Source organism: Amia ocellicauda, chromosome 17 (genome assembly GCF_036373705.1).
Source record: "Amia ocellicauda isolate fAmiCal2 chromosome 17, fAmiCal2.hap1, whole genome shotgun sequence".
Lineage (NCBI taxonomy): Eukaryota > Metazoa > Chordata > Actinopteri > Amiiformes > Amiidae > Amia > Amia ocellicauda.
Genome location: NC_089866.1, coordinates 9,500,701 through 9,527,640, shown reverse-complemented (window position 1 = coordinate 9,527,640; position 26,940 = coordinate 9,500,701). Strand labels below are relative to the sequence as shown.

The 26,940-nt window shown below is 44.1% G+C and overlaps 1 protein-coding gene across 3 annotated transcripts in view; it reads left to right on the top strand.

Annotated features, from left to right (window-relative positions):
- The window catches only part of rhbdf1a (rhomboid 5 homolog 1a (Drosophila)), a 75,478-nt gene that overhangs the window by 26,950 nt on the left and 21,588 nt on the right, over window positions 1–26,940 (top strand). For 2 of the 3 annotated variants that reach the window (XM_066688836.1, XM_066688837.1), the window contains one exon: window positions 2,163–2,332. The gene's annotated coding sequence lies outside the window, so the exon portion shown is untranslated. Of the gene's footprint in view, window positions 1–2,162; window positions 2,333–4,087; window positions 4,404–26,940 lie in introns of those variants that run through there. The other variant, XM_066688835.1, reaches the window with a different exon arrangement.

Genomic DNA, 26,940 nt, shown 5'->3' with positions numbered 1-26,940 from the left:
TGTCGGAGGAATTTCAACAATGTTTGGCAACAAGGTGGGAACATCTATACATAGCCAACACTATCTCTTTGTCTTAAGTGTATTGGCACTCGGTGACCGGCGCACCATCTGATAAACCTGCTGCTTTCCATTTATTTCTTCATTCTTCCTGAATTTCTCTGTCTCTTTCCAGCCAGGTTTCTGTCAGTAGAGCAAGTGATGCCAATCTTGGAGCCCGGCATGCATCACTCACGCTGAAAGAACTTGCGCTGCTAATATAATAGCGCAGGTGTTACTGGGAGATGTTATCAAGGCAAAGTAGCTGTTCTTTATGTGCAATTTCCCTTCATTAAAAAAAAAAAAAAAAAAAGTTTATAAACATTCTCAAAATCTCCTCATTCAGGCTGATGGAGAGAAAGGTTTGAATGGGCCTCAGTAATGTAGCACGGCCTCCTGCTCTTTAACTCTGGGGTTCAGACTCTGACTCAAGCTCTTTGGGTTTTTTTCCCATGAGATGAAGCTGGTTTGAATAATAGAGATTGATGCTGGCTTCCTTTATCTGAGTCATTGAGTTTGTTGATCGCTAACCCCATTACTCAGTAGACAGTTGCTCTGGTTACCCCATGGAGCAAAGCAAGACGGCAAACCAGGGAGAATAAGAGTCTCTCTCCGAAACAACAACCGACTTCCTCTGCGTTCGATCTGCAGGCCACCTTCCGTGAAGCCAAGTACTTTTGTTTGACATATTAATTCCTGCTCTCCCATTGCTAGTACGTCTGGAGCCGCCATCCTACGTAAACCATCGCAACTCTTTTATCTTTTAATTATGTTTAGGAAAAGACAGACATTGCTGTGACAACCTTCAAAGTTTTTTTTTTTTTTTTTTTTTTTTAAATCATCTGTTCTCCTTTTTTCCCCCCCGTGTCCAAAACTAATTGAGCTGCTATTCCAAAAGTATGTGCAAATGAAATATATATCTCTCTTCCACCCCTATGTATGTCTCTTGCTAGGTCTGCAAATTAATATATATATATATATATATATATATATATATATATATATATATATATATATATATATATAAAATAATGTGTTTGTAGAAAATCTGCAGGTAATTTTGCCCTGGAACAAGAACAGCAACAATTTTGACAATCACCCTGTTAGTGTTAATTCATTGTGTATCTTTACACAATTAAACTGCAGTTGTGAATGGTCTTGAACTAGAGTGACCTTTGATACACTACCCTGAAGAGATTTAACACACTAATGCACCAGCTTGATCTAAAGGCGTGTAATTTAACTCTAAATCCTTTCTCACAGTCTCATTTCCCATTATATAGAGGAAAGCGATACATTATGCTAGTACTCACAATCAGACAGGTCCTAAAGCAGCTGCAGAATTGTAGCACATGCATATCCGCTATAATTACGGCCTTAACTACTGTAGGTAGGTATTAACATTGGCATGAAGAACCTGGTAATCTATTTAATCCTTTCGGTGGGAAAATAACTCCGCCCTCTGAGAAGACAACGTTGAACGTTGAGAGGTTTGCTTGTATGTGATCAGAGAAATGTTTGTGTAAAATCCAAACAGTGTAATCATTTAATTAGCCATCTAGTGGTTAATTTTTTTAAATCCTCATATTTATAATTAATGGATGAAACCTATTGCTGTTTTTACATTGAGGGCTCCATATTTGTGACTTCTTGCCAAAGTATTTGAGAACTGATGTTAAATCCCACATTTCCCTCCATTTTTAAAAGGTTTGAATTAGCAGTTTGACAGTACCATTTTTTGTTGTTGTTGTTGTTGTTGTTGTTGTACCATTCTTTGAGGTGCTCTCTGTGTCAAACACCTATATTGTAATGTTGTTTTTTGTAGTTGAAGTAATTTGTGTAGCAATAAATGCTTGCCCCCGTGTCAAATCAAACATTTCAAAATGTTACATTTTAGTTTAGGGGTGGTGTACTCTACCAGACTGAGAACTTAAGGCAACATCCACTGATTCATACTTGGCAAGATCTAGTTGATAGAAGATAATGTTTATTTTAATAGGAACCGCACTCTGTCGGAGAGTAAGACATGAAGTTGTCTTAAGTAGAAACGCCTGAATCAGTTCTACTCATTAATCACGTCTCCTCTGGCCTGCTGTGCCCTGCTCCCTCTCTCCCCCATCTCACAGAGTCCCTCCCGATGCAGTGGCCCCCCATGTGGATGGCAGACAGGGTGAACTCCGGCACACGGCCCTCTGCGATGGTTTCAAAGGAGCAGATCAAACCCCTCTGACTCAGCGAATTGCATTTCAACCAGACATAATCTCTGCAGCAGCAGCCCCTAGCCAGGCGGCCATCGGTGAGATCTCACTTTACCGTCTCCCTGCTCTGCACTTTCAAGCGTAGCTGATCCATTTCCATGGCATCTGTACAACAGAGAGAGATCCTTCTTCATACCTCCTTTCCCTGCATGTAATACGATACTGTGCATTATAGCAAGCAATGAGCACATCTTCTCTATCATTTCTGCATTATCCACAGCCTCCAGTTCTTTAAAGGGCCTAAACCTTCAAGTGAAGAGAAAAAAGTGTGTTATGAAAGGCCTGCTCCTTGCATACGGTTTTGGTTGATGCCTTGATGGCTGACATCATAGCCACCACTTCACTGTGCAGTTGTCAGACCCAAGACCATGTGACCACTAGTATACACTGAGGAGCTGCCCATGTTACACCACCTCTAACCCCACGTTCTGAGCACAGGTCTTAGCAACAGCCTCCTTTCTGACGGCCATTCCTCCATCACTGCGCCCGAAACAACCAATCCTCCCCTTCACACATTGACAGTTGTTCTCAATAGGCCTGTATCCCACCGCCCTTTCAGTTTGTCCGGACCTGTCACAGCGAGTTTTCTTTTAATTACCTTTTGCTGTCCTGGTTCGCGGCTTTGTTTAACCTCAATAAGCCAGTGAAACGCGTGGAATGCGTTCAGTTACGCCGTACTGAACTTGCTTAGTCTAGATGTGCAAGGTTCTTGTCCCTTGCTTATTTAGCCAGGGAGAATATTTATTATCATACGCATCAACCGATGTCCATTATCCGCAGGCAGAGCTGATGGAAATATGTAAGTAAGCGCTGATCTCTGGGATCTGATTTCATAAGAACAGGCTGTGTGTCTGCCTGCGGTCGGGCCTGGCTGGAGAAGCAGAAAATGTCCTCTTCTGCACCGCTGCAGTCCGATCAGCTGGATTCTTCTCTCTGTCCAGCCTGCTTAGTAATTGAAATCAACAGACTTGAAAGGCTTCATATAAACCTACAGATGTGATATATCATATGAAATCCCCTGAAGATTGAATAGGATTAGATGGTCTCCCCTGAAATATCTACCTTGGAGGGAGTTTATATTTACAAATGCAGACGTGTGTCTGGCTTTTCGGAGGCTCTCCTACTGAAAGTGACCTGTTGAAAATATGACATGATTTGGCGACCCTGTGAGAACTCTGCTTCCAAAGCCTTTTACAAGACCAGTAGGTTTACTTGCGATGTCTACGCTGGGCACTTATTTTAAGGATATTCCTCGCCTTTCCAAGCTTGCCCTCTGTGAAATGAATACATAAAGGGTTAATCTTCTCCTCACAGAACTCCGAAACAGTAAATGATTCGTCATAATCTTAATAAGAATAAAAGTCTTAAACTGTTGGGAGCAGCATGGACAATAAACCCTAGAAACCGGTTTCAATCAGGAACCTGACTTAAGTTCACGCCGAGCCGGGGTGTTTTTCTCTCCCGGTCTTAACACGTGTGTTGTTTTTGCTTCCGTTTTCTCGGTGTGGTGCATTAATCATGCCCCAAAAAAACACACATTCCCCGGCGATGAGTCAGGACGTGGTTTGCTCGTACAGTCCTCAGTCATCCAGAGTTTTGACTGCCGGTCGGTCAGAAGCGGACAGCCGTCAGGCCACGCCCCTCCCGGTTGTGTCCCCGGCACCATGCTTGTCTAGGCCACGCCCCCCTCGACGCTGATAGGCCGCGGGGTCTGACAGTAGGCTTGGAAGTCCCGCCCAGCCGTGCGTTTCTGGCGGGGCAGGTGGGCGGGGCCCTCTGTGTGAGACCGAACCGCAGGCAGACTGAAACTAACCCCGGCGGAGCGGCACCGCACGGAGAATGCGCCGGCCTTTGCGTGGAAATACAGCACTTTCTGCCTGTGATTTCTGGGAATTTGGAAACTGTCTGCCCTCTCCTGACTTGAACGCATTTGAGAGCCTCGTCGCGGCGTCTACACCTGCCTGCCAGCCGGGATCACACACTCATTTCTGTGCGCTGGTCTCTGGGTATGAAGTGACACCGCACGCAGTTGATCACCCCCAGGCAAACGCGGTGAAACTGGCTGCTGTCGGTCCAGCTCAGGAAAACAGCTGAAGACTTGCAAGGAGGGTAAGGATGGCTGCTGCTTATTTCCAGATCCAGTTTAAATCCGATGGCCCGGCTGCGGTGCCGTGTATTGCTATTGAAACGTGACGGCGACGTGCCCGCATGTGTGCGCTGACAGCTGATGCGTCTGCTCAGTGTGGGGACAACTTGTAGGTGTGTATGAAGTGATCAGTGCAGGAGACCTTCAGTGATATGATCTTCACGCAGTCTGGGTAGAGAAAACCCTACCGGATCAGGCTGTATGTCAGTAGATGTATTTCATATTTCAGTGTAGTTTATGAGACGGGACCCAGATCTGTATTCACAGCCCGGCGTTGATGTTTAAATACCACGTTGTGAGTGAAATGTCTGACCGCACAGCGACTGAAAACGGGAAGTTGTGAAACTGCAGTCTACATTATCCTTTTATTAGCATTGCTTGTCTGAGCAAATACCAGTAAATTGCCAAATCTATATGATTTACTTCTACTTTATCCATTAAGACTTATCAAAGGAATAGATAAGTGACTTATTTTATAAGTGACACTTTACTAACCATTTAATGTATGCCTATTTCTCAGATTTTATTTATGTATCTTTAAAAAAGTTTTGATGTGATGTATTATTTCCCTGTTTAAATGATTGCAGTCCTGGCCGAACGCTACATTCCACCGAAAGCGCGTTGCGTTCGACTGCTGTCAATATGACATATTATACTTTGATACCCGATGATGATAACCCGAACTTGTAGTATCAGGTGAAATGACTGTTTTCATCTGCTGGCGTGAGTCACTTCATATCTCACCCACGGGAGAAACTGCTAGGCCGGTGAACATGTTTTTGGACAGTTTTTTCGCCTTCTTACGACAAGGCGACCTTTAAATATTACTAGTGACTCACTTATTTGGGTGTCTATTTCTAGAACAAACAACAACACAACCACTACTCACTGTTTGTATTATTTGTTCTACTTCTGATTAATCCTAATGAATGCTGATGGATGCAATCTGTGGATGGTTTAATTATACTGGACAAATATAACATAATTCGTCTTGGTGACTCCAAGTCTCCTTGGCTTATGCTGACAGATATCCAGGAACTCTGTGGAAGCACTTTTTGGGCACAATCACTGTAGTTACAGACTTAAACAGTTGCCTGTAACTGAGTTAGAGCAGTTGACCGGTTCTTTGAAGACTGACTACACCATGAGGAAGGGAGAAGCGATGTGAAGACATGAGTTTTGGCTGTTTGAGGAGTAGCACTAATACAGCCTTCCTTCCCTGGTCTGGGATTGCAGTTAAAATCAGCTCCAGTATGTTTATTGCCACACTCACAAAACCTTATCTGGCCTTCCAGATCCAGCCCTGATCAGTGCTACACTTTAGACTTTAGAATAGCTTTGGCTTTGGCGTGCCTTGAACTCCTCAATTCACTCAGGGAGCAGCAGATACAGAGTAGTTTAATTTACCATTGCCTTTTCAGCTCCCGTGTGTGTGATTGGAGATTTCGGATCAGAGTCATTTTAATTCCCAGTGGCTTTTTGTGGACAGGATTAGGGGCCTTATAAGTATGAGAAATTACTTGTTTTATAACCAGGGGGGAAGAAATCCAACTCTACTAGAAAGAGTGAGAACAGGTTGAAGCATGGACAGGGAAAGTAATTAATAATACAGACTTGTTTAAGCACATGCATGGCTAAAGCACGGGAAAATCACAGGGACATACTACCACATGTCTTTGCCAATTAACTGTTTAACTTTTATAATGGTTAAGCAGTAGCCACCTACATAATGTCAGTATCCACATGAATCCCATTAAGACTGGTATCCATAACTGGAGGTCACTCACTTCATTGATCATTCATGCTCCTGAATTAAGCCTTTGCTTGGTTTAATTTGTACAAATGAAGAGCGGTAAGATTACATGCCTTTCAAAGGGGTCACTGTTCTCTTAATGAAAACGTCATTACCTCATGGAGCTTGGCCGATTGCTCATAGCCCGGTGAAAAGGTAATGTGTGGAGTTCATTGGGTTGTATTCTGCTTTTTAGTCACATGGGTCAGAGTGACTAAATGCTTGGTGTGTGGTGCCAAAGGCTTGAGAAGGAAATAATATGCTTACATTATCTTATGTATTTATGTGGGTGAAGCCTGTATCCAAGATGACTTGGTTTAGAACCAGCAGTTATACAGAGTGCAAAAATCATGTGCTATAGAATGGGTCAACGGAAGGAGAATTAAACATCATGTCACTGCAAGTTGTAGAGTGAAGCAAAACACAGCACAAGTAAACGCTATGAATCTAAATAAAGGTGAATGGCAATTATGCAGCACAATTTGGATTTGAGCTAAAAGTGTCTCTGACCGGATCTTCTGCAGGGGGCAGGCTGAAGGTCTGTGCTGGTGACAACAGGTGGAAACTAGAGAGATGTATTGTAGGGATTAACAATGTGAACAGGGGAGTGTTAGGAGTAGTCAGAGATGCAGCAATCCTGAGCTTCTTATTTAGCTGTTTCCATCAGTGTGGGCAGGGCTAGAGGAATATGAGCCGATACAGGAGGTGGGAGAGTGAGGTGAAGGTCCTAGATGGTCAAAGAGGAGATGAACCCAGAAGAGAAGAATTAAAATAATACTTTTGGCTTGTGCATCCGTGTGCCACAATAAACAACGGAACAGAACTGACCGAAACACTGTACCTTGTTCCAGTTTGCGCCTTGTTGCTTTTGAAAAACGTACACAATCCCAGTCATGGGTCGAGGCCTGCCAGTGCCACTGCGGTGGATTGCGAGCAGACTATATAAATACCTGCCGTCATGTTTTTTGCCAAGTTATCCAGACGAACAGGGACAGTCAGCACACGGTGATGCCATTGCAGCTTTCGAATTCTGTCTCCCCCCCGCTCAACCCGAAACATTATCGCCTGTAGTGGGATCATCATAGGTGATGTAATTGCACAGATAAAGCCGCAGTGGCGTGTGATCCCTGCCATGAAGATGGGCCCTGGTGTTCCAGTTACATCCATCACCAGGCGCTGTCAGCGGAGTCATGGTGTAAGGCAATTAATAACGCCGCTGTTCGAGGGAGAGAAGGTTGTAAATGAGTCTGAAAGTCCTGCCAGGTTTCCTACTGAAGGGAGCAGGTGGATTGTCTAAGCTGGTGTGGATATGAGGGCTTTGGTGGAAAGGGGGAAGGGAAGTGTGTCCGCAAGTCTGTCTGGAATGCAGCCCTGCCCGTCCATCTGTCCGGCCTGCCGTAACGCCCCACATGTGTGTTGTTTTTTATTTTTTTTATTTTGTACTGTACGCACTGACACGCCGGGAGGGACGCTGCTATCGCTTTCATGGCTGGAATTTACTACCCACCACAGGCCCGCAGAAATCCACCTGTCCATGGCACCCCCACACAGCCAGGCTATTTTGGTCAGCAGTCAGATGTTTGCAGTACAGTAGAATAGGGTGTCATTTTCTCCTTGCTTGTTCAGGAGGTTGTTTTTGTTTTTATTATTATTTTTACCACAAATGTATTTTTTTAGTACATGTTAATGAATACCCTTTCTATGAAAAAATAAAGAATCACATCTTTATGGACATAAGAAAAGTTACAAACAAAAGGTGATGTGCTTTTGTTTCTAGTAGCTCATTGGATCAGAGGAATTTTGCTCTGTCTTGAAGGAACCCAGAAACACAGCTTTAGCTACATGGCTGGTTAGTTTTTTATGTTTTTTTTTACAGGCCTCGATAACTTTTTCTGTGAACAGGTTTATGCTATTTTATTTTTTAAACGCACTTGCTCTGTGTTTCTGCTCGTGGGCTCTGGTTTTTGTTTCAATCTTGGAGTGTGAAATAGTACTATGGGTTGTACTTTCCACTGTATGAACCAAATGTATTTCTCTGTTATCACTTCCACACATTGTCTGAAGACAATGACATGTGAATATAATATTGTGGATCAGGACTCAGACGGGGGGCCCTTGGACATTTGTTGATGGCTGTAAGTTCTGTACATTTTTCATTTTGGTTTTGTGTTTCCAGTAGCTGTAAATTAGAGGTTTTTTTTTTTAGCCTTTCAGGACTGCCTTGGGGTGAACAGGATGTATACAGGATGGTGAGAAGTGAGAGCAAAAAAATAATTTTGATGGAATAATTTAGCTATATTTGAGCACATCAAACTGCCTGCCTGAACACTGCAGCTGGGAAATATATGTTGCATCTTGCCCTGGGAACATATACCTTTACTCTTTTGGCACAGAGCTAAAGATGATCACATGAGCAATGGCATCAGCATTTCACTTTTAAAACATGAGACAAAAAAAAAAATTGCAACGTGGTTTCTTCCCATGGTACACTTGTCAACAAACTTGTCCTGCAACTTGTACACAATGGGGCTGTGGTTCATTCCGAGGAATTCATCAAACCAAAGGCCGTCACACAGAAGGCAGGGAATGAATGGGGCCCTAAATGTATGGCAGCTTGGGGATTCTCCCCGAGATTCCTCGTGAGAGTGCGAGTTTCAAGTCCTGCTGAGTTTTAATTGACCCGGGGTCCTTTTGCGGAGGTATATCAGATGACCCGGCCAGTGGGAGTTGCTCAGAGTGCAGCACCGCCGCCAAAGGATGTTAATTCAGTTCTTGGAACCGGCAGCTTTCTTGGGCTGAAGCTGCAGTTTACATACCTGTGATATTTGGTGGTATTTCTCTCCCCTGTCGTTGGCTGTCTGTGGTTAGCCGTTGAGCTTGCTTGACCCTTGGGAAGGTCTCAGATATTTTGGGAGGGGGCGTGATGATTTGCAGTGCTTCCTATTATACAGGCCAGGTCGTAATCTGAGGGATGTGTGCGTTTCTCAAGAGAAAGTAAACCCCCCAAAATGTAAAGCTTTAAAAAAATTAAGAAAAGTAAAAATAGATGATAATATAAATATTATAATGTGGTACACATATTGTGTCTTTGGAATGCTAAAAACAAAATGGGTTATTTGTCTATTCAGTGCTGCCTGCTTCTTGAAATGTTGCAGCAATTTGTGTCCTAACCACAAAGAGTTAAATTGACCAAAGTTGTATTGGTAGTACGCCTCTAGTTTAAACCATTTTAAGCCTTCTTAATGTGTGAAATCAGCTTCTTAAGCTGTGAAAAAAAAAAAAAAAAGAAATCCTTTCTGAAAGATTGAGTCGAGTCTATTTGCCTGCTTTAGAGTTTTTGGTTTGAGCTGAAGAAGCTTCAGGGTGCCAGCCGAGCCTCCCTGCCCACCCTGGTCTCGTGGGGTATAAGAGAACCTCTTGGCCCTGAGGTGTTTCCTGTTAGCAGCTGATGTGTGAGCACCGCTCTCAGTGCCAGCTTGCCTCTCTCTTTACAACTTGGAGCCGGCTGGGAGCAGGCCTGGACATGTTTTCAGCATGACTGTAAATTAGCTGTGATGTAATCAGGCTGGTTTATTTCAGGTTCCACTGTCTCTGAGCCCCCAGACCCAGCCCCCCAGCCCTCACCCCTCTTTAGTTCTGGCGATGGCCCTGCTCCTCTGCACCTCGACGTTTGCTGGTGGCTGGCCAGTGTGCGTGCAGGTGGCCGTGGGGGGGGGTCCTAGAAGTCTGGTGGCTGCGGAAAGGCTAGGGAAAAACCACGGTTACGTCAGCGTGTGTTTGAATTTCTGTTATTAAGCAATTGGGGAACTACACTGCACTTTTTTATTGTTGTGGTTAGTCATAGAAAAACACGAGGATTTGTTGGAAATCTTGCCTCAGTGATGGGGATTATCTGGCAAAGTGGGGACACTTGGTGCCATAGAAACTGACTGCAATTCAGGGGTAAAAATATGTTCACACACAGTGCACGTACAGGGCTTCACAACACCGGGTCTTCAGTTTTCATCCTGCAGAGCTGAAAGGAGCACAAGGAGATCCTTCCCTCCCTGTTTGCTAACTTGCAACAGCTGAAACTTTTCATGACTCAAGACCTGACTCCCCCTTCCTTACAATATAGAAGGGTGAACTGTTTAGTGTTTAATTGGAGATAAATAAGAAGAAACAAACATGACCACTGGCTGAACACAGACCAGGCCCGCTGACCAGTAGATTCAGACTTGTGTTCGGCTGAGGATTCGGTGTGTGACATCGTACGTCCTCCGTGCTCAGTTTGTTGTCATTCACTTTGTCGTTGGACCCGTCGAGCCTGTGTCTTTAAAAGCTGCAGGGAGTGGGAGGGCGGGAGAGGGCGGCTGGCTGAGGCTGCTGAGGGGCCAGCCTGTGTGATATAATATCAGACTGGGGCAAGGGGATGAGGGAACAGTTATAAATAGGGCCGCTATCAGCTCAGATGATATCTCTGGCACAGCAGACAGAAATACTCCGGGGATCTTATGTATACTGTGTGAATATCATTGTTGTGAAATATAGAAAAGCTCTACAGAATATAATTATTACTATTCTTCATCTACTTGGCTGATGCTTTGGGATTCTTCTTCAGCATGTTAATCATTTGATCAATATACTGTTACATAGTGTAGAGAGGGTCAACTACAAATGTAGAATACATCCCAATACAAAAAGTAAAAAACACAGTACAAGATAAAAGCAGCTGCGGTGAAGGATTACGTTACGATATGCTGGGAAAGTGAACATATAGGAGAGCAAAGTTATTACGGTCTGATCCTCTGTAGCCGGCTGCATCGAAGAACAGAGAGCATTGCCTTGCTGTGGGTGTTTGTGCTCCCAGACTGGACTGGACTGTCAGCAAAGGACAATTGTGCTCTGCAGTGTGGGAATGATATGTGGATCTCAAGTTGAACGGACAGTCCTGAAGTTTCCCGCTTCTGAAAGCTTCTCCGTAAATGGTGGGGCTGCTGAGAATTGATAGGCAGGTCTACTGTAGTGTTGTTGGCAAACAGAGAGGGTGGAGTGGGGTCCGGTGGGATTAGAAGGGGTGTGGGCTTGGCTAATAATAATGAGGTCACCATGGTTATGGTATACATTCCAGCCCTGCATGGAAAACTGCCTGCATTCTCCACAGCGCAAAGGGGGAAAAACACAGAAATAGAGATCCAGATTCCACACTGCCTTCAACCTGCTGTAATATAACTCCATATCAACACTGCGAAGTCTGTTTTCTTTTCATCTGCTTTTCAAATGGTCCAGCACTCTACCTAAAGAATGCAGTCATGGGTTTTTGAAACTCTGTTCCAATAGCAATTAATCAATTCAGGATACTGGACCACATGTTTGTTTATTTATTCATTTTTTAGATTGTAGCTAGATACTTGTGCCAAAAAAAACCTATGGCAGCTCTTTCCTGCTGATGGTGGAGTGTGACGGCGACAGCAGTGACATGTGGCTATAGGGAGGTGTGGGGGTGCAATGCAGATGGGATGCCCAGAGGGATGCCCTCAGCTCTGTGTCCTGAGGGAGTACGACACTTCAGACCCAGCCACTGTTAATAAGTCTGGTCATTCTTCTAAAAAGGCATTGTGACAACTGGAGCACCGTTTTCAGCAGATTTATGGATTGCTTTACTTATTCACTTCTATCCATACAAGGTGTGATGACTCCATTCCAGCCGTGGTTTGTGTCTTGTTCTTCTTAAACACATCATTAATTGAGGGTGACAGGTTTATCTTGAATACAGCCAAAACAGGCTCTTTCTAAAGCAAAGCAGAATTGTGATGGCTGGTGCAGTCTTGGTCACATATCAGGAATGGTATCTCCTGAGGATGTTTGGAAAATATAGTCCTGGAGCTAAATAACTTTAATTTTAATTGTGATTGCACTGACCACCTGAACCAGCTGAGATCTACTACAGTCCCTCTCCTAAGTGGCCCATTTTGCTGTGGAGGCAGGTGTTTGCTGCTGTTGCAATGCTAAACCAGTGCAAAGTCTCTATAATTAGCCAGTGATTGCTCAGCCCTGCAGTCCAGTGGCGCGGAGGGGGTGCTGGTGATGTCAGTGTTTTCCCGCGGTGGCACCAGGTGGCTGGATTGCAGCACTAGTGACCTGTCATTCTGTTTGGAGCGGGTGGTTGTGGTTGTGCTTTTTACACTTGGTCATGGTGATGTTGAAGTGTGGAGTGTGGGCCGGAGTGGGTGGTCTGAGACACGAACCTCGATCAAAGCACAACCTTGAGTGTGTGTTCCTTGTGGGGAGTACTAGGGGCTCTCCAGGGATCTGCACATTGGGAATTGTTGTGCAGTGCAGCCCTTTGATATTGGTTTATTTCACAGGCTCTGCCAGCCAGCCAGAGAATCTCGAGTCTGCTTTATTTATATTCCACTTCAATTCAATTTGCTTTATTAGAATTACAAAAATACATATTGGTTTTGCCAAAGCAATAAACATAATTTATAAACAACAGAAAATGTAACATTCTATAAGTTGTTAAAGCAACCCCCCCCCCAAAAAAAACAAACGGCTAAATCAAATGGAAAAAGATGTTCTGTGTCATTCACTGTCTCTCACTTTTGCTCTCTCTCTCGCTTGCTTTCTGTCTCTCACTCTCTCTCTCTCACAAACTGAGGATGACCTGTTCTCTACAGTTTTTCAGTTTTTTTTCTTGTTGTATTCTTGACCCCCGCAGTGGGCTATCCCCCTCCCTCTGATCTTACTCTCTCAGACCTTCCCTTCCTGGTCCCTCAGAGATGATGTGTCCTTGATCTCCTCATCCTCCTGAGTTGGGGGCCCAGGGCTTTTATGATTTGCTGTGTATAGGCGTAGGAGCACAGTATGAATTCCTGCAAGGCTCGAGTTTCCCAAAGGCACGTCTGTGGAGTCATGTGGGCTGTCCGGGCATGGAGGGTACTGTGTCTACACCATGCGGACTTCTCTCTGCAACAGAAAGAAAGTCATGGGTGGCAATAAATACATGGGGCATTTTAGAGGGATTCCTTAAGCACCCGATTGAGCAGAAGCTCAAAGGTTGTGGCAGTTTTCTCAGTTCCTGTCTGTCCTCACTCTTAAAGCCTTTCCTGTTTTTCTGCCAGACCACACCAGCTTTTCCTGCTGCCCGGAATTGTCTGCTCCTTCACTTTCCTGGATAATGCAGCAGTTGTCCCACTCTGGTCACAGCCTTGGAGGTGACTCACAAGTGGTTAATAGATCTGCATGATAAGAGCCATTGCAATATCCTGTTGTGGAGGCTGAGTATTCCACCTTAAAGACCAGCCTACAATGACCTACCCAAGACAGTCAGCTCAGTCACCTAACTAAGGCACACTGGGTTAGGAACTGCAGGGAACTTCCAGGCTCAAGTATGTGACAGTGATTAACTTTACAAAAGCCCCATGCATTCCTTTAGAAATACTCAGCCATGCCATGGAGAGTCTGTGAGATGGTGTGGTAAATCCAAGCTAGCCGTTTTGTACTTCAAAGTATTATCCTCATGACATGATAGCGGTTTGAGGATAATTTCCTCTGACCTTAAAGTTATCTTTTGTGTTTAACCAAGACTGCAGTCACATCTGCCATTATGCAGAACTTAAAACGAGGAGCAATCGGCACATATATTTGTCCTTTTTTTGTGTGTGTGTTGGATTTTTGATGCCAGATCAGGCTGTTCCTGCTGTACATTGTGAAAGCAGTGTGTAGTTATCATCTCAATAATATTCAGAGCCAACAGAGGCAGCCCTTATGTTAAATCCACAGCTTGAAGATGTTCCATAATGCACTCCATTGTGCTTTTTGCACATTCTCAGACAATAGTGACTAACCACTTACCATAAACACAAGAGCCTGCTACTGTACTCAGAGTGAATGAGGCTGGCCCTGTCTCCTATAGTCAAAAGGCACATTATAACTTTGGTCTGATAAACGTGTAGATAAACGTTCCACGTGCAGATTTATAGGCGTTCAGTTCATGGCTTGACTGCTCTGTTTTTTAGAAAACGACTGTCTTCCATTGAGAAGTGAAGAGCAGACACAAGGCAGATACAATCTGACAATTTACCCATGACTTTCCTAAGTTCTGCTGTGCTGTTGGGTTCCATGTTCCACTGTACCTCTGTGCATTACCATCATTTCACTTGCCTATACTTTACTGTTCTTACCATGCAACCTTTTACTAGAATAACAGATCATTGATACTACAATTTAAATCTAAACATAATGCCTAACAATACACAAACTATAATAATAATAATAATAATAATAATAATAATAATAATAATAATAATAATAATGCATTATTATGATTATAATTATATCTTTGAAATGTAGATTAATATTGTTTTGGAAGCAATACCAGTTTCTTTTGAAGTCTTCATCTGTAAGAGATTCAGTTCTCAATCCATCTGCATGGCCTGCCAACTATTGTACCCTGTTTGCATTGGAAACTGAAATAAAGATTTCAGTATCCTTAACAGATGGTTGTTCGGTATCACAGATGTTCCATCTACTCCTACACCCAGATGCACACCGCTAATGTAAGTTTCGTTTAGTTTATTTTAAAAATCGATCTAGGCATTTGATTTTGCTCTGATCATCTCTGCCCTGAGGAGTCGTGTCGTACAGTGCTACAGGAGATCTCAAGTTCCTTTTGTTCAAGCTCGCGTTAGTTCTTCCACACTCTTGTTTTCCAGCTGTTTTGCTGCAGGGACTGTAACATGTGCTACGTTTTGCTTCACTGTATTCAATTATGTGTTCATGCTTTATTGTACGTGTTTAAGCAGACGTGGTTAAATCATTGTTCATTTCCTGCAGTGTAATAAAGTAACATATGCCAGGTGACAATAGGGCCGTATTCCCTTGATCCTGATTGACCCCTGACCTCCCCCAGGGTATGTCAATGTACCAACTGTGCTGCAGAGGTTTCATCCAGCCAGGGCTCCAGTTCTTTGTGTCAAGGGTTAGGTAGGGAAGATCTGAGCTCCGTGCAGCGTGCTACACCTGCCAGCCCTGTCCCCCTTCCTGCGCTTCTGCACCTCTCTTCACTGCACCCTCTGGTTCCTACGTGCCACAGGCACAATCTCCAGCTGTTGTACAGTATTTCTACAGTTTCCTGTGGATCTGACTTTGATTGCCATATTGACAGAAGAGGTAGAGTTCAGTTGTTCTGTCATCTTTGCTTTCTATCAGCCTTGTTTTCCTCTTGCATCTGGAAGCAATTGGCAGGCGAACTGAAATAGTTTTCCTATGAACCCTAACCCTAACCCACAGGAAATAATGTACCGAACGAGACAGGAAGTGATGCAGCCTAAAAAGGATATTTTTCAGTTATGTTTTTTTTTTTTTTTTTTTTGTTATAGGAAAGACCTATTTTCAAACATTGAAGGCGGGGTAGTGTTTACTTTCCTCTTAAATACATTAGTACAGTAGCTGACAGCACAGTAGTGACACAGCACTGGTGTCATGCGAATGCCTCTGGACACTGTCAAAGATGCCAAAGTACTCTGGGTGCAGAGTGAATGTGTCTGCCTATGATTGTGTTTTGTGGTCAGCAGTGCGTTGCACAAGTACTGTAAAATAGAGGGTTAGTGTAAATTGATGGTGGGCTAATTAGTGTTCTGACTTTTTCGGGGGCTCACCAGAGATTACAGTCTGGTTTTGCCACTAATGAATGCCAACTGGCAGCCAGAGTGCCACGCTAATCTCCAGTTCCCCCAAGAATCGGACAGTAGACAAGCTCGCTCTTTTCCTGAGCTCCTTAATGACTTAACGAACTCAGCGCACATAAATAAGTCTCTCGGCTTGTGTTGGGTCAAACTGAACATGCTTCTGAAGACTACACCGGGTGCAGAAAGATTAGATCCTGTGCCCTGTTATTGCGATGCCGGAGTCTCTCTTGATATGTATTTGTAGTTTAGGAGCAGCTCTGACACGGGTCCGTGCCCCACCTTGCCCAGCAGCTCATGCCCAGTCCAGGCCTGTGAGTGACTGTCCCCTAGACCTGGCCTCACAAGTTACCCAACACCCTCCCTGCCTTTCAAGCTGTCAGGGCCTGCTTCCTGCCTCTTCCAGGAGCTTTTTCTTTTGGTTTTTCCATTTTCAAGCCTTTCCATTCTCCCCCACCTCCGCCTTCCCCTTCCTTTCGCCAGCACTCCCAGCATCCTGAACAGCTGACTGACATCAGCCCCTGAGTCAGACGGCGGGCCGAGTGCATCTGGAAGTGCTGTGCTATCATTGGTTTGAGTCCCTCATTTCTGTGATGAATTCACGAGGTGGCACCTTATGTACACAAATGCAAATGTCCCTGTGAGTATCAGATTGTGATACCTGAGGGCCTGCATTTATTTAACTGAATCAGATGTCCTGATAAATAATAGTACAATCAATGTATTATATTGGACAGCAACAACAGTTATTCCTTTCCCAGCAAGCCCAGCTCCAGTCTCAGTAGTGCTGAAAGGTCTACTTGTCTACCTTAACTGTAGACCCTTCCCCTAGTTGTACACAAAACTAACTGCGCAATAACCCGTGCAGCTATAGGAGTCAGCGGCTTATGAAACTGTGAGCGTGCAGCCCCAACATCTGCACAGATCGCTGTCCTGTCAGGATAATGAAGCAGTCTGTGGCTGGACTAAATGTTCAGTAGTGTGGAGCTCACACTTTTCACCCCTGACTGCTGCAGTCAGTGTCAAGTTTGCACAGAGACCTCTGGTCCAGTTTTGTGGATCTGACCAAGGCGGATGTACAGTAACCCTCTTTGTGAGAGCACCAGTCTGATATCATGCTGGAAACTATTTAAATGGAGATCACATGTTATTTAGGCATGCTGTATAGAATCCCTTCTGAGCTCACTTTACAGGAAAGCGTCCGACTTCCTACAGACAAAAAAAACTGTTTGTTGGCAGATCCACAATGCATCTGTGCGCCACTCGGCAGGATTTCGGATTTTTTTAAAATGCAGCACTCTTAAAGATCTTGTGCTTTGTGTTTTTTTGTTTTTTCTTTTTTTTTTCTTTTAGATTTTTCTATTTTTACCCAACAGCACCCGTCCAAAGCCACTTGAGATAATCAGCGTGCTGTATGCTGTCAGGCTGTGAAAGGTGTGGAATTGCAAATACGCCCTCAGACTCAGACGTGAGCTCCGGCATCAACCACGGCTCTAACTGAATTTGGCATACAGGGAATTCTAATGAGGTGCAATTTGCATAGAGATTGTGCTTCAAAACGCTGTCCTCTTCTCCACGCTGGGATGCTCCTGTGCTGTGGTTTTGTTCTGACACTCTACTAACTTGCGTTCATTTAGGAAAAACATTGTTGTTAGGCAATTTTGGATGAATTTAGCAGAACAGACAAAGGTTTCATATTACCCTCTTGATAAGCTTTTTATACCACATGTGTGGACTTATACCAGAAGGCAGCTATTCACAGTATATTTAATAGGGTACCCTTGGCCTCAATGACTGCTGTAATCTTTTCAATAGATGGCTAGAGGGATGCTGGGCCCTTCCTCCCTCAGCATAATTTCTAATGGCGATAAACACTGCTGTCTCCAGCTCATCCCAGAGGTGTTCTATTAGATTGAAGTCTAGCTCTGAGATATTTACTGTGAAACGCCTCCCATCATTCGGACATAGCAGAAATCCACTTTTAGTTTGTGATGGTTAATATTTTCTTATTATGAAACACTTTCATTGGCCCTGTTTCACTCGGGGATCTATTCAGTCTGAGGGTCAGCAGGCTTGTGTAAAAGTCTGTTGAGTTCCCATTGTGTGCGTCCTGCAGTTTGCTCTGTCCGGCGTGGCGTGTGCAGACAACAACAGTAGCGCTGCTTCCCGTTGCCGTCATGATTGAGCCCCTTTCAGGCGGCCAGTTTTCCTGCGTGGGCAAACAGACGCGGGAGGATTAGCCGAAATCCCATGGAAAACTGAGCAGCCATGCCAGGCACAGAGCAGAGAGTGCAGAAGGCTCCACACTGCGGTGGGCCTGCCCCAGAGCCCAGATACAGGCAGAAAAATTCCCAGCAGTAAAATCGAGAACTCTCAACAGATGGTCAGTTTTTATTTGTGTTCTTTGATATATTTCAACACAGTATGGAAACTATGAAAGTCTGCTGGAACATTAAAAAAGCATCAGAAAGGCCTAGGGAATTATTATTATTAGTATTATTATTGTGGTGGGGTTGTTATTTTAGTCACAACATATTTACAGGAACTTGTGCAGATATAACAGTGTAGAATGATTGAACAAATACGTTGTATATGCCGTAATGCAAGCAAAATGAAGCAAAATAAAATGCAAGACTTTAACAGGGTACTTGTGATGTGATTTGCAGTATCTACTACTACTAAAGCTGCAAGTATATCTAATCTGACTGCCACAGCAACTACCGCAAGTACTATTACATGGCATTTACCATTATCAGTAAATAGGAAAGAAGAGGGGCTTGAGATGTCAGTGGAAGGTCACTACATTTTGATGAGAGTGGAAGGAGAATTGCAACCGTTTGACAGAAAGAGAATTGAAATTTCATGACTTCTTTAAACTCAGGCAATCTGCATTTTGTCGACCGTTTGACTTCTTTCCGGCATCATCTGTTCCGAGCTAATGCAGCTTGGTTTGTTCTCTCAGATAAATAGGCCAACAAAGATGGATTTTACACAGCTCTCATGTGCAAAAGGGATCCAAGAAAAGAACAAAACAATCCTCTTATGGACAAAATAGGAGAAATAAATAAATAAAAAAGATAAAACCAAGGACGGGACTGATGTAAATGAAAAAGTTTGTTCACTGAAAAGTTCAAATGAATGCCATGGGGACAAAAGTAAGATATATTTTTGAAAAGCTTGGCCAGAGGGAAATCTGCTGAAGTTAGGGACTTGTGAGAACAAAGGAAAAAAAAAAAAAACTTACTCTGCTTTTCTTAATTCTGCCTAAAGGGACTGTGGGGGCTGCTGGAGACTCTGGGCAGGATACACAAGCCAAAACTGACATTCAGTGCATTACAGAGTGTGCCTATACTGTATGTGAGTAAAGCAAGAGAGAATGCACTTCAGCACATCAGAGTTATACACAAGCCAATGTGCAGTAAGGTGACATGTCCCTTTCCATGTTAAGGCTTTTACAGTTCGCTGAACTCCCCCAAAAAACTACAAAAATAAAAGCAAGAAGTTCCATAACCCAGCACTGACCAGCATGTATGTGTCTGGATGATTTGAGGAATATGTTAAAGTACTATTTAAATACACCTTCTTTACCTCTCTCTTTTGTATGACTAAAAGGCAAAAAAGCACAATCTATTATTAATATACCACATGCCCTGATTTAGTATTAAATAATTATCTTGTTAGTAGTGCAGGTTTGTATTTTTGAGTATGGTTTCCATATATGGCCTACGTCTTTGCTGACTCAGTTTACTTAGTGGGCACACAGGAAATGTTGTCAGTTGGTGAGTCTCTTGCCATAGTTGAAAACAAGTACTAGGTACAATAGCCAATCTTACGTTATGCTATAGGGACACATACTGTACTTTGTATTTGTTGTATTATGATTCATTCAGCCCGGGCATAGTGTGATCCTCAGTAATGTATCTGTTAAGATCAGTTGAAAAGGTCAGCAGCATATATTTGTATTCATCTTAATGTTGAAAAAGCTGAAGTTGTTCTGGAGTTTGCAGTTTCTTTTCTGCTCCCTAACAGCAAGGGGACAGCCCCTTCATGTTATAAATATTGAAATACTCATAGAGGGGAAATAACATTAATGCACACATGCTTCACTGCCAAAGAGCTTATTTCCTGTTGACACTGGCATGAGGGTGCAACCACCATAAACCAATAATAAATAGATGAAAGACACTGAAAAATGGAATCGGTGTGAACTCTGATTTCAGACACTTCATTCACACTGATAATGTGACAAGGTTGATAATCTCTTTAAGTAACCAAGATACACTGTACAGTGAGTGCATTTCTCAGAAACGTGGCAAAGCTGGATCACAAACCTGCTTTTCCTCCCTCTGCTATGCCCTGCTTTGGCACCTGGCCTTATCCTCCCGGATTGCAGTCTGCCTGTCTCAGAGGGTCACCTTGTTTAATACACCTCCCCAGACTGTCAGTCAGCATGCCTCTGTATTGTAAAGCCACTTCATTTTCCCCACGCTTTACAGACTCGGACCCCCCGGCAGTCTGATATCTCAGTCTCCCAAGAAAACTGACATCCCGTGCCGAACCCGTGCTTTACCCCGACCTTCAACTCCTTGGACGGACTTGCCGTAGCTTTGCTTGCTTTCTGTCTTTTCAGAGGGAGAGCTCAGTATATATTCACTAAAGTCCCCTCCTCCAGCAACTGAAACTTCATCGTGCCATTATGTGAAGCATGTCCTAGCATGTGAAGTACATTTTGCCAGGCTGTGTGCCCACATGAGTAGGAAATTTTCAGCTACATATTCCCTCACTTTACTGCCTGTGAGCTCGGCTGAGGATTCCTCTTCGCATCAGCTCTGTATAGATGGATGTACAAGTCCCATGTGAGGGTTGGGCTTTGATTGTTAAGCCGATAACACACTGTCAGACGATTGCCAGACTGGTGGTCTTCTCTCCCTAGCCTTGTTTTAGTTGTGACTGTGATTAAGTGAACCTGACAGGACAAGATTCTCTTCTAGGGCTTAATGCTTTTCCAGACTGGGTTGGAGGCAGGTGGAAAATTAAACATGTAGACTCCATGTGTTTGATTTGAAAAAACAGATTGCAGGATGATAAAGATGATGATAATTATAGTAGGTCTCTTGGACAGATTTTGCAAATAGTTAAACCGAAATCAGGATGCTGTGATTGAGGTAGATTGGCTTAACATGGCTAAGAGTTGTTTGGATACATAACATAAGCATAACTCCTTATACAGAAAACATCAATCCATTACAGACGTCAAAAACAGCTGCTTTACTGAATTTACAACTGACGTCAAAAGGGGGAGCCGGGGGGCAAGGTGCCAGATCAGATGCTTGTTTATCTTTCTTGGTGCTGTTCTGCTACTCTCTGGAACAATGCTTTCTTTCGTGGTTACTTGCATAAACCCCGGTCAGCCAGCGCAGTGCGTGTCGACAGCCCGGAGACTGATCATGCCACATGTCTGCAGAAATGCCAGCAAACACCATGGGACTGTCATGGGACCAGCCTTGCAAATAAATAGATGCCTACGTAAACAAATAAGAAAGAGAGGAAGAAGAAAGGAACAAAGAGAAAAAAATCTTAGAAATGAAAGCATACATATTTCACTTGATGCAAGGGGAGTTGATGGCATTTTTCTTGCCTGCAGTAAATAACCCGTGGTTGCCTTGTGCACAGTTCAATATCCTGTGGTTTACTACAGACCTGAGACACTGTAGCTGCTAATATGATCCTCTGCCCCTTTACTTCCTCAACTGTGTTCTCTATTTCTAGAAGCTGACTACTACAAACTGTAAGAAAGGCGTAACTACGAACTCACTCAGCTGATCTCCTTGACAAACATCGGGAGATTGGTTAAGACCTCCCTGGATTACTTGGCAGTTGTTAATGGTGTCAGGAAATCCACCTGAATTACACAAAGCTCATATTTTCAGGGTTAATCCCGTGCTAATATTACACAGGTGCACAATGCAATCCAGGGGGAATTCCCAGGCCTGAGAGGGCTCTGGTGAAACTCAGTGTAGGCAAAATCTAACTGGGTTTAGACTGATTGACTTTCTCAGAGTCAGGTGACTGTATTGAGAAATGATTGTGCATTGGGTTCAAGCAATTCACAGACTAAGACACAACCATAAGACCATGGAGTCTCTGATCTGGAAAAGAAGAACTGAGCACGCCCTAGCATAGCCCTTAAAGTGTAGTGAGGCCTTGCTCTTCCTGCAGGCTCGAATGCACACATCCATCGAGGCATGCTGATGTGAAGACCAGGGCCTACGGAAGGCTTGTGGAGAACCTGGATTTTGGTTTTGGTATCAATCCCAGACAGTATTCTTGGGGGCTCCTTTTTGTAACCTTGTAATTTGTGTGGTCTAATCACAGAGTTCTCTGATCCGCTGCACCGCACATGTTGTGGAAGAATGAGTAAAAGACAAATGCCAGTGGGGGTGCTGAAATTGTATATTTTTTTCCTTTTTCTGAAATGAAGGAGTCTGGAGAAGTGATTTTCCCTGAACTGCAGTGCAGTGGGGAGCGCGCCTCGCAGGACTGTGCTCGTTTCGAAGCGGGTCCCTGCTGCCCTGTCTCAGACCTCCCTGCACAGGCGTGCCGCTGTCAGGAAGGAAGGCAACTGCCTTTGACCTCATCCATCACCGCGCACTGCCTCTGACCGCACGTGTGCATCTGTCTAGCACTCTGGAGTCCACTCTCCTATCCCAGCATGCTTTGGTACAGTGGGCAACCTCTATGAATCCCGCCACCCCAACCCTCCTCCCTCCCAGCCCCTCCCAGCCTAGAGGAACATCTGTGAAACAGTGATATGCAGGGCTTGTGTGCAGTAAATTGCAAGCCAGCCTGTTGATATTGAGGAGCAAAGTGCATAACAGGAAGACACTGATGGCGCAGACACACACACTCACACACGCACAGCTTTCCTAATACTCGCATTGGAAACACAGCTTTCTGGTTGGCCGTCCTGGAGGCTGGTGCTTATGGAACATTTTGTGGGGCTGATCTGATTTAAAACTGAAGGTGGCTGCCAATGCGTGCACTCCTACAACAGTGGAAAGTCAGAGCGACGCACACAGTATCGCACCCCGAGGATTCAGAGCTCTGCCAAAGAGCCGCAGGCAGCTGTGCTGAATGTATTTGATAGGGTGTCGGCCCACCCCCGCCCTAGCTAGCCTATTGCAGTCCTTTTGATTGAAGGCCAGAGGAACTGGATGGTTGGCTCAGTTGATCCCAGAGGTGTTCTAAGGGATTGAGGTCAGGACTCTAGCAGGTCACAGAATGCTTTCCCTTGTGCTCTGTTAAACGCTCCCAGCTGTCTGGCATGGAGCATTATCCTGTCATGTACAATGTACAATGCCTCACAGTAAAATCCCATCAAAGCTGCATTACACTGTTGTTGAAGATCTAACAGGTTCTGGAGGTCATTGGTGTCTTTCAAATGAAATTACCTCTACATAGTGCAAGACCCCTGGTACAACCCACTCCTGACAGAGGGAGACCTGTCTTATTACTTTGACTAACATGGTGTATAATATTCAAGCACATGTTTTTAAAAAGCTCAGCTGAGTATCAAGAATTAATTTTGTTTCCTTATTGTGTGTTCAGTTTAGAAGGCAATATTGCTGACTGCATTCCATCAGAGGTAGGAAAAATAAAGATCAGTTTAGGTCAACCACAAATATATCTGAATACTCCTATTACTGCATTTCATTTTTTTTTTTTTTTTTCTCGGATGAGGAGTGGTGAGAGTTGGTCAACAGGAATTATTAATGGTTCATCAGCAAAATTACATTTGCCTAAAGAGGGAACAAAATACGTGAGTTATCTTTGGAAACTGAAAGGCAAAGGAGGAAAGAAAAAAAGGGAAGTATCGATGAAAATAAATGGTATTATGCAGTTTTTACAAACTGGCGTGAAGGGAAAGCCAGATGGGTGGGATTTGACAGCTGGAGAGAAGGACCATTGATCTCTGTACAATGAGCTGTAACTCAATCCCCTTGGCTGGCTCTGTGTTGTGACATACTGTTGCTGATGCACGTTGAGCACGCTGTCTTTCACCTGACTCGCACATACAGCACTGTCAAGTGTAGCCACAGTTTCATATATGTGTGCACGTATATCTATTTTTATGCATGTATTTCTTAATATATATATATATATATATATATACAGCTCTGGAAAAAATTAAGACACCACTTAACATTGATTTCTGAACTTGGAGTGTTCTCTTAATTTTTTTCCAGAGCTGCATATATTGTAGATTCAGATAGATATATATGTATTTTTTTTTGTCATTTGCTGTACCTGAACTACAAGTGAATGTGTGGTATCTGTGGTATAACGTTAATGGTCTTTTCTGTACTTACTAAGATCATATTATTAGGTAAAGGCACTACAATTACCTAACTTACTATGATATTTGTGCCAGCCATTTAGATTTGAATACAGTAATTAATTTGGGATGCTGGGTTCTTGTGCTTTGCGGTGGTATGTCTGTCAGATAGCCCTGTTCTGAGAGGCACAATCACAGCCCTGGGGCAGCCAGAGTGTCCTGCCTGTCTGATAGCCCCGTGTTTGTTTTGTCTGCTCCTCTGTATGTTATAGTCCCAGCTAATTCCTCCTACTAGGACAAATGCGTGCACACTCTAACCAAAATTTGCTGTGGCATGCGGAAAAAAGCCACAATTACTGTAAAATCGCAGGCTGTGTAAGGTTTTAAGTCGAGAGGAAATCTTGGGATCTCACAGACATTAGTTACAGTAATTAGGATGCAGGAAGCGGGGGCTCGCACTCCGGGGCGGTCCTTCAAGACGTGTTTGCTTTATGCAGATTGAGATCTGGAATCCCATAATAAGAAGAAGAATAACAACAAAGTGAAACAATGTTATGCATCTCCTCCCCCTGCTACAGACCAGAGGATTTACCCACTCAGAGAACAAATGTGATGAATATGTGTTCAGTTAATTTTTGATTGGCTTATTTAGTGTCTTGATAATTTAGGAATTTTTGTGGTGAAATCGCTGTCTGCTGGCGGAACGGTGGGATGTTTTACGATGGACAATTACTGCTGTACTAGTGTATTACAATGGGGTGTGTTCTGTCCTTAGGAGTCTACTTTGGCCTGCGTGTGGTTCTGTGGTGTCCTCAGTGCAGATTGAGATGCCAGCTGTTTAAAGTATGTTTGATTGGGTTTTAGCTCATCTCTGACCATTATAACTCTGTAGTCCTGCTGACATAATGCTAGTGCCATCCCACATGAAGTGGTGTTTGTGGATCCGACTGGGCCACTGGCAGTGACTGTGTACTGAAGGGCCCCTTGTTGAAAGTTGAAAGCTAATATTTTCCTCGAGGCTGATGGAGGCAGCGAGTAGATGCCAAGGTTCCCTGCCGGCTTTTAATAGAAGAAATGCAAACCTTCAGCGAAGAGCCGTCCCGAAGCCTTGGAAGAAGGCCACGTGTAGAATTCAATATGTGTGCCACTTAGTCACCCTCGAGAAGGAAATCTCCTTGAAATTCCCTTCTCTTGTTCAAGGACTTCCTGACGATACTTGGCTTGGCGTTCCCGATACGCATTGACGTGGGCCCTCCTGTAATTACAGAGCGATCGGGAGGAAAAGCAAAACAAACACTGCTGTTCCCCACACTGAGATTAGCCATTTAACACACTGGATGGACGGCCCTTCGAACCCAAGAACGGGCCTATTTTGAGACATCACTGAAATACCCTTTGCGAGAAGGCGCTGTCTCTCTCTCTTCTTCTCTCCTTTTACCTCCCTCCTCTCCTGCAGACGTTATGACAATATTAGGTATTGATGTTTAAGGGTTTCGGTTTCCTGAAAGGCGGGTTTCGCAGAAATGCTTAGACCAGAGGGGCTGCAGTGGGATGCAAACTATGGACCACCTTCCCAAATTGGCACACCTCTGTCTGTCCCTGAAACCCCGATGCAGGGTCTGAAAACCAGCTGGTAAAAGTCACCCCGGCCGTGGAACATAGACTTAAGTATTGCACGTCAACACAGAGCAGACCAGCGCAGTCAGACATGCAGATTGATGACTTTGACAGAAGGTGGTGACATTCCTGGCTTCACCACGCAGACAGTGTGGCTGGTGGGCGAGAGGGGGACAAGGCCAGACAGTGGGTGGGCTGATGGCAGTAAAATACCAAGGAGAATGTAATGTAACGGAGCTGGGAACTCTGCAGAATTAATAATTATAATTATTGTAGATCACTCACAATTAACAGCTTGTGTCAGGAAATGTAATTTGATTTATTGTCTTTTAATTTACAAAGCAATGGAAATGTATTTAGTACACTGTCACGGTGCAAGTTGATGAATCATTAGATCCACGCTGGGTACATCGCTACCAGATCAGAAATTAACATACATTCAATCATAAAATCAATTTTTTTATATATATGAAGAGAGAGTGATATTTTAAAATTTAAATGCAGACTCAGAAACTGTTCTTAGAATCTGGTTTTGGTATTAATCTCAGACTGTGGGTGGTCTTTTTGTGATGGAGGGCTATGGGGAGGAAACGGCCCAGTAATTGTTTGAAAAGGATGCTGGGTAAGGAGAGGTGTGGGTGTGGCTCCGATGTAGTGTGGGTGTAGTTGCCCTGACTGGCATGTGACCTCGCACCTTGGTACTTTTGTGGGAGAAACAATGCAGACAGAGACTCAAACCTGGAATGAAACAGGACGTGGTGGGGAGAAAATTAGCAGATGCAGGTGCCCCCGTCTCCACCCCCATCCAAAACTGCTCAGTCCAGTCCAGCCCTGTCCAGCCCCGCAAAGACAGTATGGTGCCCCTTCTGCACACTAACTCATCTGCTTGGTTGGGCATCTTTATTCCCATCAGGCCCTGCTAATCCAACTTCTGTGAGCGCGTGTGCCCCCCCCCCCCCCGCCCCCATCAAAAGGCTGAAAAGGTCAGTGTGCATTCCTGACTGCGCTCCTGTGCTGCTGACAGCCGTTTATAAATATCAGGGATTACATCACAGCATTGTCATCCCAGGGCTGCGGGAACCTGCTGG